Source organism: Sceloporus undulatus, chromosome 2 (genome assembly GCF_019175285.1).
Source record: "Sceloporus undulatus isolate JIND9_A2432 ecotype Alabama chromosome 2, SceUnd_v1.1, whole genome shotgun sequence".
Lineage (NCBI taxonomy): Eukaryota > Metazoa > Chordata > Lepidosauria > Squamata > Phrynosomatidae > Sceloporus > Sceloporus undulatus.
The window spans coordinates 331,547,617-331,560,341 of NC_056523.1; the positions used below are offsets into that span (position 1 = coordinate 331,547,617).

General features: G+C 48.1%; 1 protein-coding gene across 18 annotated transcripts in view; it reads right to left on the reverse strand.

Annotated features, from left to right (window-relative positions):
* FAM214B (family with sequence similarity 214 member B) overlaps positions 1 to 12,725 on the reverse strand; it is a 62,868-nt gene that overhangs the window by 21,780 nt on the left and 28,363 nt on the right. The window contains exon 6 of one of the 18 annotated variants that reach the window (XM_042451644.1): positions 12,194 to 12,446. The exons of 15 other annotated variants lie outside the window; for them this stretch is intronic. The gene's annotated coding sequence lies outside the window, so the exon portion shown is untranslated. Of the gene's footprint in view, positions 1 to 484; positions 730 to 8,792; positions 9,379 to 12,193; positions 12,447 to 12,725 lie in introns of those variants that run through there. 2 more of the 18 variants (XM_042451649.1, XM_042451650.1) reach the window with 2 other exon arrangements.

The following is a 12,725-nucleotide window of genomic DNA, read 5'->3' on the forward strand; positions in this document are numbered from 1 at the left end:
CATATGGCCCTCAAGGCTGTTTTGGGGCCTTCAAGTCCCCCATACGTTTCCTGGCCAATAAAAGGGAAGTCAATTAGTTCTCCTGAAAATCTCCAGAATCAGGTATCCAACTTTCCAATAGATTACAGGGCCCCAAAAAACACAAAATCTACCTAGAAATGACCTGGCTTGGCGCTTGAGTCTGCCCACTGCTACCAAATCCAAGAGTGCCTCTGGAAACATACAGAATGTTCTCTGCCCATTAAGGAAGCAAGCCGCAGAGGATGTGCCTCCCACCCAAACCTTGGTCCTCTGTATTTTTAGACACTAACACCCTTGGACATTCCCACACTTGCTGGTTAAAGGCTGGTTTCCCTGCACCCCCTCCCCCAAAATCCACTGATTAATTCTAGCCATGGTTGGGAAAGCGAGGCATTCTAGCACACACAACCCTCCCAAACACACACATTCCAGAAAGAGACAGGCAGACACACAGATGGGTTACCTCCCCTGGGGAAGCCAGACGCTAGAAAGCTGGGGTCAGCAAGTGGGGAGGGGGATCTACCGGCCAAAGCGATCTCCACTGGGCTTGTCCCCTCCCAGGAGCTGAAGCCTGGTCCCTGTAGGCGCTCCTCCCTCCTCCACCTTCCAGCTGGGGACCCTTATATAGAGCGATGGGCCTTGCAGGCAAAAGCAGCTGCCTGCTTTGCTCAGGACTGCAGAACCCAACAAGGCTGGCTGGACACTGGCTGGCCTTCCTCCTTCTGCTCCTCCTCTTTTTCTTACTCCAGCAAACTAAGAATGGAGAGGGGCTCAAGAAGAGAAGGGAGAATGATGGAAAAAGGGAGACTGCCATCCTGCCACTGCCCCTGCAGCAGGTCCCCAGCACGTACTACTTCAGTGAGTTTTAAATAGCCCCTCTCTAAGCCAGCCGGGAAGGAAACGCACAGATGGGGCCACTTAGGAACTAGGGGGAGGCAAACCCCAAGATTGCTGACTAGCAGCACTCGATGACCGAAAGAGCCCTTCCACAGCGGAGCAGACCCCCTCTCTGGCTTCTCTGACCACTAAAGAGGTGGTCTGTTGACCAGTGGCCGACTGCTGGTCCGCATCGAGTTTCCAGGAAAGAAAGAAACAGCAATAGTTAAATATGGCACAGCGGGAGACAACAGTTGCTGGTTCTCAAGAAGCACTGCTTTAGAAATTTTTAAACAAGGGTTGGATGGCCCATGCCTCAGGGATGATTTGGAAGTGGATGCCTGCATGGCAGAAGGGAGCTGGAGTAGGTGGCCTTTAGAATCATAGGAGTTTATGACATGAGGGAGATCAGGAGTTTATCTTGTGAATATCCCAGAAAAATCATGTAATTACGCAAAACTATTTTACACAACATTGCACAAAACCCGCCACTAGTCACAAAGAAGCATTAACATGCATCTTTTTATTTTGGGGATTTCAGCGACAATGCATTTCCGATATCACTTTTTTTTTTTACATAATTGCATGTGATAATCATTTGCGCAATTACTTGCCATTTTCGCTTTATTTACGGGATGCTTTAAAGCCCTTTAATCTCTCTTTAATGTCAAAATTAGCCCCAATGTGATAAACTCCACAGAGTTGGAAGAGACCACAATGGCCATCCCGTCCAACCGACTGTCATGCAGGAACTTTCAATCAAAGCATTCCTGACAGATGGGCATCCAGCCTTGGGGTCCCTTCCAGCTCTAAGATTTTAAGAGCCATTTCCCCCCACACCAGGCCTTCCCCCTGTTTTCCACACAGCACACGCTCACCCCCACCCCAAAACACTGCTCAGTATCCGTTCCATCCAGCTCCACCAAATCCTCACCAAACCTGGTACCCACTTCATGCTCATTCGGACAACACCATCCCTCTGGGCTATCTAAGAAAGGAAGAACTGAGCCTTCCTGGAAGAGGCCACCATAGCATGCTGGGTGTCAGTCAGGTCATCCTATGTTGAAGGCCAGAACAATGCCCATTTGGGGAGGCAGGACCAAACATGGCCAGAGGATTTTCTCTGACCAGAAGGGCTGCCTGCATCCTCCCAGAGATCAGGAGGCCTTTTCCCAACTATTCCTCACTGCCTTGGTCATTTAAGTGTGGCCCAGGGTAAGGAGCCAGGGCCAAGGACATGCACTGCACTCTGAAGGCCGAGCCACCCCAGGTGGCCCATTAAAGGGCCTCGGGCAGCTGGGTTGACAAGACCTTCTGGAGAGCTACTTCCAGTCAGAAGAGACCACACTGGGACAGAAGAGCAAATGGATAAGAGAAGCACCAGCAATATCATGGAGTCCGATTCAAAACTCCTCACCCCACGGAAACAGCAAAAGATGCTCTGTCTGAAGTTTTCCCTTACATACCATGACACGTGAGCTAAATCAACACTGTCACCCTTCCGTTTTGCTAAGGCAACAATCAGTTAACAGCTCCAGCAAGGTTCATGAGAAGGGGGTCCTTTTACCTGCATGATATTCAAAGCCTCTTTTCTACTGTTGGTGCATGTCCAGGAAGAGCCAGTATGCCCTGAGAGCATGCTGGGGATAGGTACATCCCTCTCTGTCACACACTTATGCACAGACACAGCTTCATGTCTGGAGATCAAAAGGGCACATTTCTTGATCACAGTGCTTGGTGGCCACTTCTGGAAGGGACTGGGAGTTCCTAATCAAGCCTCTTAAAGCAATCGTGGCTATCTGGTTCTACCTGCAGAAATCATGGAATCATAGAATTGTAGAGTTGGAAGAGACCACAAAGGCCATCCAGTCCAACCCCATTCTGCTATGCAGGAAATCTCAATCAAAGCATCACTGACAGATGGCCATCCAGCCTCTGCTTAAAGACTTCCAAAGAAGGAGACTCCACCACTCTCTGAGGGAATGTGTTCCACTGTTGAACAGCCCTTACTGTCAAGACGTTCCTCCTGATATTGAGGTGGAATCTCTTTTCTTGTAGCTTGCATCCATTGTTCCGGGCCCTGTTCTCTGGAGCAGCAGAAAACAAGCTTGCTCCCTCCTCAATATGACATCCTTTCAAATATTTAAACAGGGCTATCATATCACCTCTTAACCTTCTCTTCTCCAGGCTAAACATCCCCAGCTCCCCGAGTCGTTCCTCATAGGGCAAGGTTTCCAGACCCTTCACCATTTTTGTCGTCCTCCTTTGGACACGCTCCAGTTTCTCAATGTCCTTTTTGAATTGTGGTGCCCAGAACTGGACACAATATTCTAGGTGGGGCCTGACCAAAGCAGAATACAGTAGCACTATTACTTCTCTTGATCTAGACACTATACTTTTATTGATGCAGCCTAGAATTGCATTGGCCTTTTTAGCTGTCACATCACACTGTTGACTCATGTTCAACTTGTGGTCTACTTGGACTCCTAGATCCCTTTCACATGTAGTTTCATTCAGCCAGGTGTCCCCCATCCTATATCTGTGCATTTTATTTTTCTGCCCTAAGTGCAATACCTTACATTTCTCTGTGTTGAATTTCATTTTGTTAGCTTTGGCCCAGCTTTCTACTCTATTCAAGTTATTTTGAATTTTGATCCTGTCCTCTGGAGTATTAACTACTCCTCCTAATTTGGTGTCATCTGCAAATTTGATATGTATGCCCCCCAATTTTGTCCTCCAAGTCATTGATAAAGATGTTGAATAACACTGGTCCCAGGACAGAGCCCTGTGGGACCCCACTGGTCACTTCTCTCCAGGATGAAGAGGAGCCATTGTTGAGCACACTTTGGGTTCGGCCGGTCAACCAGTTACAAATCCATGTAACAGTTACCTTGTCTAGCCCACATTTTACAAGCTTGTTTGCAAGAATGTCATGGGAAACCTTGTCAAAGGCCTTACTGAAATCAAGATATACTATATCCACAGCATTCCCCCTTCATCTAACAAGCTAGTAATTTTATCAAAGAAAGAGATCAGATTTGTCTGGCATGACTTCTTTCTCTGAAACCCATGTTGACTTTTTGTGATTATGGAATTGCCATTAGATGTTCACAGACTCTCTGTTTAATGATCTGCTCTAGAATCTTAGCATTTTCCCTCAGGCCCTGCCAGGTCTCTCGGACCAAGCACAGAAAAGGAGCCTTGGGCGTTCCTGCTACTGACGAAGCCCCAGGAAGGGATTTTGTCTATTTCTGGCAGCCCAGCTCCAACCAGAACTGGCGAGGAGGCAGCGCAGAGCTAAGGATAAAAGCTCCAAAGCACTTTCTCTCTCCAGTCTGGAAACTGTCCAAACCAGGAAGAAGCCGAAGTTGTTTGGAAATAATTCCTAAGAGCAAAAGCAAACCAAATCCTCCAAGGTGAAAGTGTGTGTCTGTGTGTTGTGAGGACACTCAGAGGGCAGAAGAGGATGCCTGGTCATCACTCTCTCACTGCAGTGGAATCTGCAAGCAGTCAGGGTGGTGCTGGCGGTGGTCAGAAAGCCGGAGCCACCAGGCCTGCTTCAAAGAAAAAAGACACGGGTGGGGAGACCGAGCGTCTCTCTCCAATGACTCAAGTATGAGAAAATGCAAGAAAGAGGCTCCGTCCAGCTACAAGGGATTGTGAAAGACTTGCCAGAGAAGAGGGGGATGATCTGAAGAAGATAAAGAGGATGGAAAGGGTGGCAGGACCCAGGAACCTGTGGGCAGAAAGCAAGCACCACCCAGCCTCATCCTGCTGGAGGCTGTGTGCCTGGACCTCTCTTTGGACAGGAGAAAGGGAGCCTGGAAGTTTTCACCTGGCCTTGTCGTGCTGCTGACGAGCTGAATCCAACACAGTCAAACCCCTTCACCATGTTAAGGTGGGCAGCTGAGAAAAAGGATGGGGAGGCTGTGTGATCTGCTTTGAAAAGAGAACTATAGTGTACATTAGTGATAAAGTGATTTGAGTGTTGGACTGCGACTCTAGAAACCAGGGTTCGATTCCCTGCTTGGCCACAAAACCCACTGAGAGTCACACTCTCTCAGCCTCAGGTGAAGGCAATGGCAAACCTCCTCTGAACAAACCTTGCCAAGAAAACCCCATGAAAATGTGACCTCAGTCATAAGTCAGAAACTACTTGAAAGCACACAACAGCAACAGCAGAATAGCTATACCAGTTAAAAGAGAAATTAATCTGTAGTTTACTGTTCAGCAAAGAACAAATTGTGTCAGGGGCAACTCTGGCTGCCTCTTCCAAAATGATAGAATCAGAGTTTGGAGGAGATGCCATCAGCTTCTGGGAGACGTAAGGCAGTACCATGGGCACACGTTCTGCTAGAAAATAAAACCAGAGTAAACAAGGAGATGCCTCTGACAGATGGACATTGGAAATTAAAATTTAATCAAACCAAATTAGTCTTACTAAACTATCCAAAGCCTACAGGAACCTTGTCCCATGAAGAGCGCAAAATCCACCTTTGGAACGTATTAGGGGAATTTATCCCTGATGCCCTTAATAATATTGCAGATCTAACACATGTTGAGTACCTACACTCAAATGGCATTCGTGTAAGGGTAGTGGTCACATTTCAAAAACAAAGACCTCAAGGGTGTACAATCACAGAGACAAGTTGAAGCGGAGAGGTATAGGTGTCACAAGATTTTTCCAAAATGTGGCACCACCAATACCACTGCTGCCACGCATTGCACTCATCTCAAAAATCCCACAAGTTAAAGTTTGCCATCAGCTGATTGATACTCGTCTTACCAATGGCAAATCTATAGCTACAGCCAAAGTGTATACCAAGGATCATCATAGCCTTGGGGTTTCTAAACCCCTGCACTCAATAATTCCGGGAAAGGATCTTTTGGATGAAACCGACAAAGATTTGTTGCATTCTTTCAGTGTCTTGCCCCTAGAGGCTCAGAACGACATCTTACTCAGATTAGACTGTTTGAGATCCTACCTGCGAAACATAATGGAAGGGAAGAAGATCCAAAAAGGGCAAAATTTGCCCTGGACAGCAGAATCAATTGAGCAAGCTTATTACCATGAATTGAAATTGTGGGCCGAGAAACCACCTGCCCATCTCCACCAAGTTTCTGTGGAAATAAATCTTCTTCTCCAAAATTATGAAAAAAAGATGTAACTGAAGTCCCTGCAATCATAACACGCCCTGCAGACATGGGTAAGGATACTACATCTGCGTGGCTCACAATGAGAGAGCTTGGAGAATGGGAACTAAGGTCTCCATATAAATCACTTGACATACCACCACGTAACAACATTAAGCCACAAATATCAAATGTGAGGAGATTAAACACCTCCTTGATTACTATTGAACATGCTCTGGAACAACCTGCCACTTCGGAATTGTCTGAGAATCATCTGCTTCCTCAAACAAAGAATAATATGGTAGCTAATAGGTCATCAGAGATCAACAGCCCCCCCCCCCCCCACTGGGGCAAAGAGTAGGTCTTTCTTTAAAAGATAGCACCGTGGAACCTCTTATTGGAAGATCTTTGCATCCTGCAGATTGGCGCAAGTCAGCTCAGAAGATTTGTCAATTATCACTTCTATCTTGGAATATTGCTGGATGGCGCAGTAAGTGTGCCAACTACTCGTTTAACAACTTCATAAGAAAATTTGACATAATTTTCTTACAGGAATCTTGGAAATGTGAGAACTTGGAATCAAATGGTTTTGAAACATACTCCCTGAAAGCAGAAAGCAGACTAAAAAGTGGGCCAAAGCTAACAAAATGAAGGCCCGGTACAGACGGGTAGGAAGGGAGGGCGAGACGCCACCCCTTTCTGCCCCAGATCATTGCCACGCCAACCACACGTGCACGGCAACAATCCGCCCCAAAAAGGAACTGCGAAAAGCAGCTCCTTTCCGCGTTGTTAACAAGGTGCCATTAGCGCCTTGAAGCAGCATGGTGACATCTCTTGTGTGCTGCACCATTTGGAAGTGGTGCACAAGGCATGTCATAAGCTTGCAGCATGTGAACACGCATGCGTGCCAACATGGTGCCAGGAGGCCATGGAGCATGCGGACGCTCTGCGCTCCCAAGTCCTAATTTTGACCCCAGGCTGCCGCAAAGTGGTGGTTTGTACCGAGCCAAAATTCACACCAGTGAAATGTAAGATACTGCACTTAGGGTGGAAAAATGAAATGCACAGAGATAGGATGGGGGACATCTGGCTGAGGAGACTAAGTGTGAAAGGGATCTAGGAGTCCTAGTAGACCACAAGTTGAACACGAGTCAACAATGTGATGTGGCAACTAAAAAGGACAATGCATGTTTAGGCTACATCAATAGCAATATAGTGTCAAGATCAAGGGAAGTAATAGTGCCACTCTATTCTGCTCTGGTCAGGCATCACCTGGAATACTGTGTCCAGTTCTGGGTGCAACAATTCAAAAGGATTTTGAAAAACTGGAGCATGTCCAAAGGAGGGCAACTAAAATGGTGAAGGGTCTTGAAACCATGCCTTATGAGGAACGACTTAGGGAGATGGGGTGTTTAGCCTAGAGAAAAGAAGGTTAAGAGGTGATATGATAGCCTTGTTTAAGCATTTGAGGGGGTGTCATATGCTTAAGCATTTGAGGATGGAGCAAGCTTGTTTTCTGCTGCTCCAGAGAATAGGACCCAGAACAATGGATGGAAGCTACAGGAAAAGAGATTCCACCTCAACATTAGGAGGTGGGGCTGTTCTTGACGGTAAGGGCTGTTCGACAATGAAACACTCTCTCAGAGAGTGGTAGAGTCTCCTTCTTCAGAGGTCTTTAAACAGAGGCTAGATGGCCACCTGTCGGGTATGCTTTGAGTGCCTGCACGACAGGAGGGTTGGACTGGATGGCCCTTGTGGTCTCTTCCTACTTTAGGATTCTAAGATTCTAGGAAAGCCAGGCCTGACCTGAAGGTAAAGCACACAGGTTCAAGGAGGAGAAATGAAGGAACCAGACTGAACCAAGGGCCATACAGGGGCTATGAGACCCTGTGGTAAATGCCACACTCCAGCTTCAAGGTAGGTAGCTCCAGGTTCCTCAGGGTGGAGAGGCAGGCAAGCAAGCAGTAGGCTGTGGTAGGACTACGCTCTTAGGAGATGCTTCTCTGCACTTCACAGCAGCGGTTTTGCAAGGCCAGTCTAGAGCCTCCTCAACCTCAAATCACACAGGGGAGATGGGCACCCTGCAGCCTGGCACACAATCCTCAAAGGAACAGGGCAGCTGAAAGGCTAGAAAAGATGGGAGGATGAGGAAGCTGCTGGAATCCTGCTAAGGAATGTACAGAAGAGAAGAACTAAACTGAGTGTGCCAGGGACACAGCACCTGCTGGATTTCTCTCTCCCCCCCACCTGCAATTCTTCCTGCCCTTCCCACCCTGTTCACGCACACACGCACACACACAACCATAAATCAAGAAAAGCCCTTCCTCTCCTCTCCATCCTCCTTGCACAGCTCCTGCTAAGCCTCAGTTCGGTTTTACCCGTGCACTCAGGCACACATACAAACACCAGGACCGCCTGACCACACTACCACCACCTCTGCCCCCCTTTCAGACAAACACACAAAAACACAGGTCCCTCTCCCCACACCCACACCCCAGTCTGCAGAAATACCAAAAAGAGCCCCTTCGGCTGGATCATTCCATTGTTGGAGAGGCGACACACAGCCGCCGCCGCCAAAGCAGCAGTGAGCTGAATCTCTCCAAAGGAGAGCGTGACCTCCGACCCCCAACTCCCGCCAAGAGCCCCTCGTGGAGGGACCAGGGAGCAAGTGGATTTCCCCCAAAGGTACACAAAAGGGGCCTTAGCCGACACTTCCCTCCCCCAGCACAGACACTGCCCTCCCTGCCTTCCATGTGCCATACCAAGGGGCTGTCACCATCCTCTTCCTCTTCCTCCTCCTCTTCTGCAGGCAGGTTTCTCTGCTTTGCCACAACTACGGCACAGGAATGAGAAGGGAGGCCAGGAGGCTGCTATCAGAAAACAAAGAGGCAGAGGAGCAGAGGAGGGGGTGTGGGGGAGCTCTCGCCCAGCTTCAGCACAGCAGCAGCAGTAGAAAGGAGGAAGGGGAGATGCCATCCATCACCCTATCCATCAGCCCCTCACCTCTGGCAAGAAGGGAAAAGGGGACCCTTCTGGGGTCTCAAAGCTGGGAGAGGAAGGGGGTGCTCAGCCAGTAAGAGGGGAAATGCCTCCTCATCCTGTGTTGGATCATTCCTGATTTTCAGGATAGTGCTATGGACAGCTCCTTTAAATTTCAGACTAAAAGCAGGAGTGGATTCCCTCCCAGCATTGACATGGAAGGCACCAATTGCCACAGGGAGGGAGGATATTCTTCACTGGCTCTCAAAGTTCATTCTGGACAGCCAAGGGTGCTTCAGTCCAGCCTAGAAAAATGAATGCAAAATATTGTTGGCCTTACATATTTACGGCTTTGACTTTTGCAGATTTGATTATGTTCTGTCTAGGAATCCCTAGGTCCTCCAGCATGACTCTATGGCCAACTTTCACCAGAAGCTGCACTGAAGGACCTAGAGATTCCTAGAGAGAACATTTCACTAGGCATTTGTAGGTCCTCCAGTGCAATTCTATGGTCAGCTTCCAGCAGGTGTTGACCATACAGTTGTGCTGGAGGACCTAGAGCTTGCTAGAAAAGTGTTCTTTTAAAAATATGGGGGTTTTATTTGTGATTTTTCCACTTTTATGGGGGTCCTGTGTCCTTAACTCCAGCAAATGTGGAGGGCCCAATGTATAAGGAAACTGGTGCAGTGGGGAGAGAACTGTGGCTGGCAAGAGGCAACTGGAAACCTGGTGGGCTGCTCCGTGCCCCTCGCCACTCACCTTGGAGCCCTGCAGTGGGGGGGGGGAGCTCTCTTGAGCCTGGGTCCCCTCCTGCTGTCCTTTTGACCCCCTAGTTTGACCTGCTCTGGACATCCCCCCCCCCAAGTTAGCCAGGGGTCACTATGACACCCCACCCCCTCACACCTCTCCTAGTGCTGGGCCAGCCAATGGAAGCACAGTATGCAAATCAGAGACAAGCAACAAGAGAATGGAGGGGTGGGTGGGTAGGTGGGCAGGGGGTCAGGTGAGGCTGGCATGGAAAGGGTGGGATAGAGAAGGAAAAGGGGGGCATCTCCCACCAGTAAGCGAGCCAGCCGGAGGTCATTTGCACCAGCTCTATGATTCCATGTATTCCTGCAATGCAGAAAGGGGTTGAACTGGATGGCCATTACGGGTCTCTCCCAAGTTTGTGATTCTTTTGGTAGAATTCAAAGATATAGCCATGTTAGTCTGTAGAATCAGTATGTAGAGAGATCTTGTAGCACCTCGGAGACCAACAGAAAGAAAGAAGGTGGAAGTATGAGCTTTCGTAGACTAAAGTCTACTTCCAAATGCATCTGAGGAAGTAGACTTTTGTCTACGAATGCTCATGGTGCCAACTTCTTTCTTTCAGTTAATTTCAAAGGTGCTACAAGATCTCTCTATATCTGTGATTCGATGTATTCCAGCAAGGCAGAACTGGGTTGAAGTGGGTGGCCATTGGGCTTTCCCCCAACTCTGTGATTCTATGCATTCTTACTAGACAGAATGGGGTTGGATGGTCACCCAACACACATGGTGCCATCTTTACCAGTCTAACCTCAACCCCAGAGATGCCACTGTGGGACCCCAAGTGCACCTCAAACCATCCCTTGGGCCCTGAGCCCAAGCCCTCTCCCTAACATACACCATCCCTTGTGCCACGCAAGGCCCCTCTGAGGTTGGACACATCGGCGCTAGGAGGCCACCTGTCTCCAGATTCTTCACACCTGCCCAGGCTAAGCTTCTTGTGCTTCTTCTCAAACGCGACAGACTGACCCTGGACACCCCAGGCTGCTGTTTCTTGCTGTCTCCTCCACCAGCACCAATACTCTCTCATGGACTTACAGAGATGGAAGGGACCTCCAAGGACAACCCACCAATGCCCACCAATGCCAGCGGAAGAAAAGCCATCCCTCAAATGCTCCTGAGAGGTGGGCATCCAATCTCTGCTTAAAACCCAACAAAGAAGAGACCCCCATCTTCTGAAGGAATCCATTCCTCTGTCAAACAGCTGTAAACATTGGGAAGAGCTTCAACTGTTTGATGCTGACACAGATTCCCTCAGAAGCGGGTTGATTCTCTTCCACTGGAGATTTTTCTTCATAGGACGGATGGCTTCCTCTCAAGCAAGTTTCACCTGTGGATTCCTGCCCTGGATGTGGGTTGGCCCCAGAGGTCTGTTCCAACTTTGCAATCCTGTAATTCTTCATGTTGGTATGTTTTCCTAAGATTTAACCTATTATTATTATTATTATTATTATTATTATTATGCCTTTCTGCTGCGCCAAAAAGAAGGACACAAACCCTGATGGATTCAAATTAAATAAAAGGTGATTCCAATTAAACATATGGAAGAACTTCATGGTGATGAGAATTGTTCAAGAGTGAAACAGACTGCCTTGAAGGATGGTGGACTCTCTTTCTTGGGATATTTTTAAACCAAAGTTGGGTGGGCATCTCTTGGGAGTGATGTAGTTAGATATTCCTGCATGAAGGAGGTTGGATTAGATGGTCCCATCCAATTCTAAAATTCTGTGATTCTATCTCTCCCTCTTTTTCTAGATCCCAAACATCCATCATACTCCTGATTGTGGGTGAGACCTCCACACAGCATCCCCACCACCACTACTTTCACCTGAAATTCTCCAAGACCATTATCCCGGAAGAACCCCATCCAAAGATCGAGAAAGAGACACAAAGGTGGGTGGTGAAAAGGGGTGGTGTCCCTGAGTTGTTTCAGAGCCTCCCCACTCCAAAATCCTTTCAGAAGCTTGACAAACAACTCACCCCCAAGCCCCCAAGATACAGTACATATAAAATAACATTTCATACATTCTAAGGTCCAGCACCAATTTTAGCAGATGGTGAATCATCATGGCGGCAAGGGGAGGCAGGCAGAAAATGGTTATTCCTTTTTTTACATCTCCAGTTTTGCAGTCCATTTTTGGCCAAGTGCTTACACGACTCTCTTGGGTAGCTTTCCCTTCCCCACCCTGGAGGCAAGCCAGCCTAAAATGCTATGCGCCCCACAAGCTGCACCGAAAAGATAAAAGAAGGACTGCATGGGAGGCAGTTCCTTCCACACCCGTCTGGCTAGTTGCATGTTGGCAAAGAAGGGTGGTCTCCTCTACAGTCACTCACATTTGATGCTCATCCTCCTAGAGTCTGGAACAGCCTCCCTCACCTGGCAGCCTCCAGATGGGCTGGAAACAGCTCCCATAATCCACAGGATACATAACATGGATGGTCATACAGGGCCAGGGCCCTGCCACACACCCAAATGCCAACTCTGTCCTCACATCTCCTCTGGGAGCAACATTACAGGGGCCAATAACATCACCCACATCATCAGGGATACATTCACTTCCTCTTCCTTCAATGTGATGCATGCCATCCTATGCCAGCAGTGCTCCTCTATGCTCTGCATTGGACAAATCCTGCATGCAAGAGGATTAACAGACACAAATCTGACATTAGAAATGGCAATACCTAGAAAACAGTTGCAGAACATTTCAATCTCCCAAGGCATACAGGTTGGGAACAAGGAATGGCAAAGGAAGACTAGAAAGAGACACAGCTGGACTGAATTAAAGTCGCACATTCCAACGCATTAACAGAAGTATGAACAAAGGCATATATATAGTGCCATGAAGCCATTGTCTTTGTTCAGACAGGTGTCCTCTTTATTGCACATATAACAAAAGGAATACTCTCTG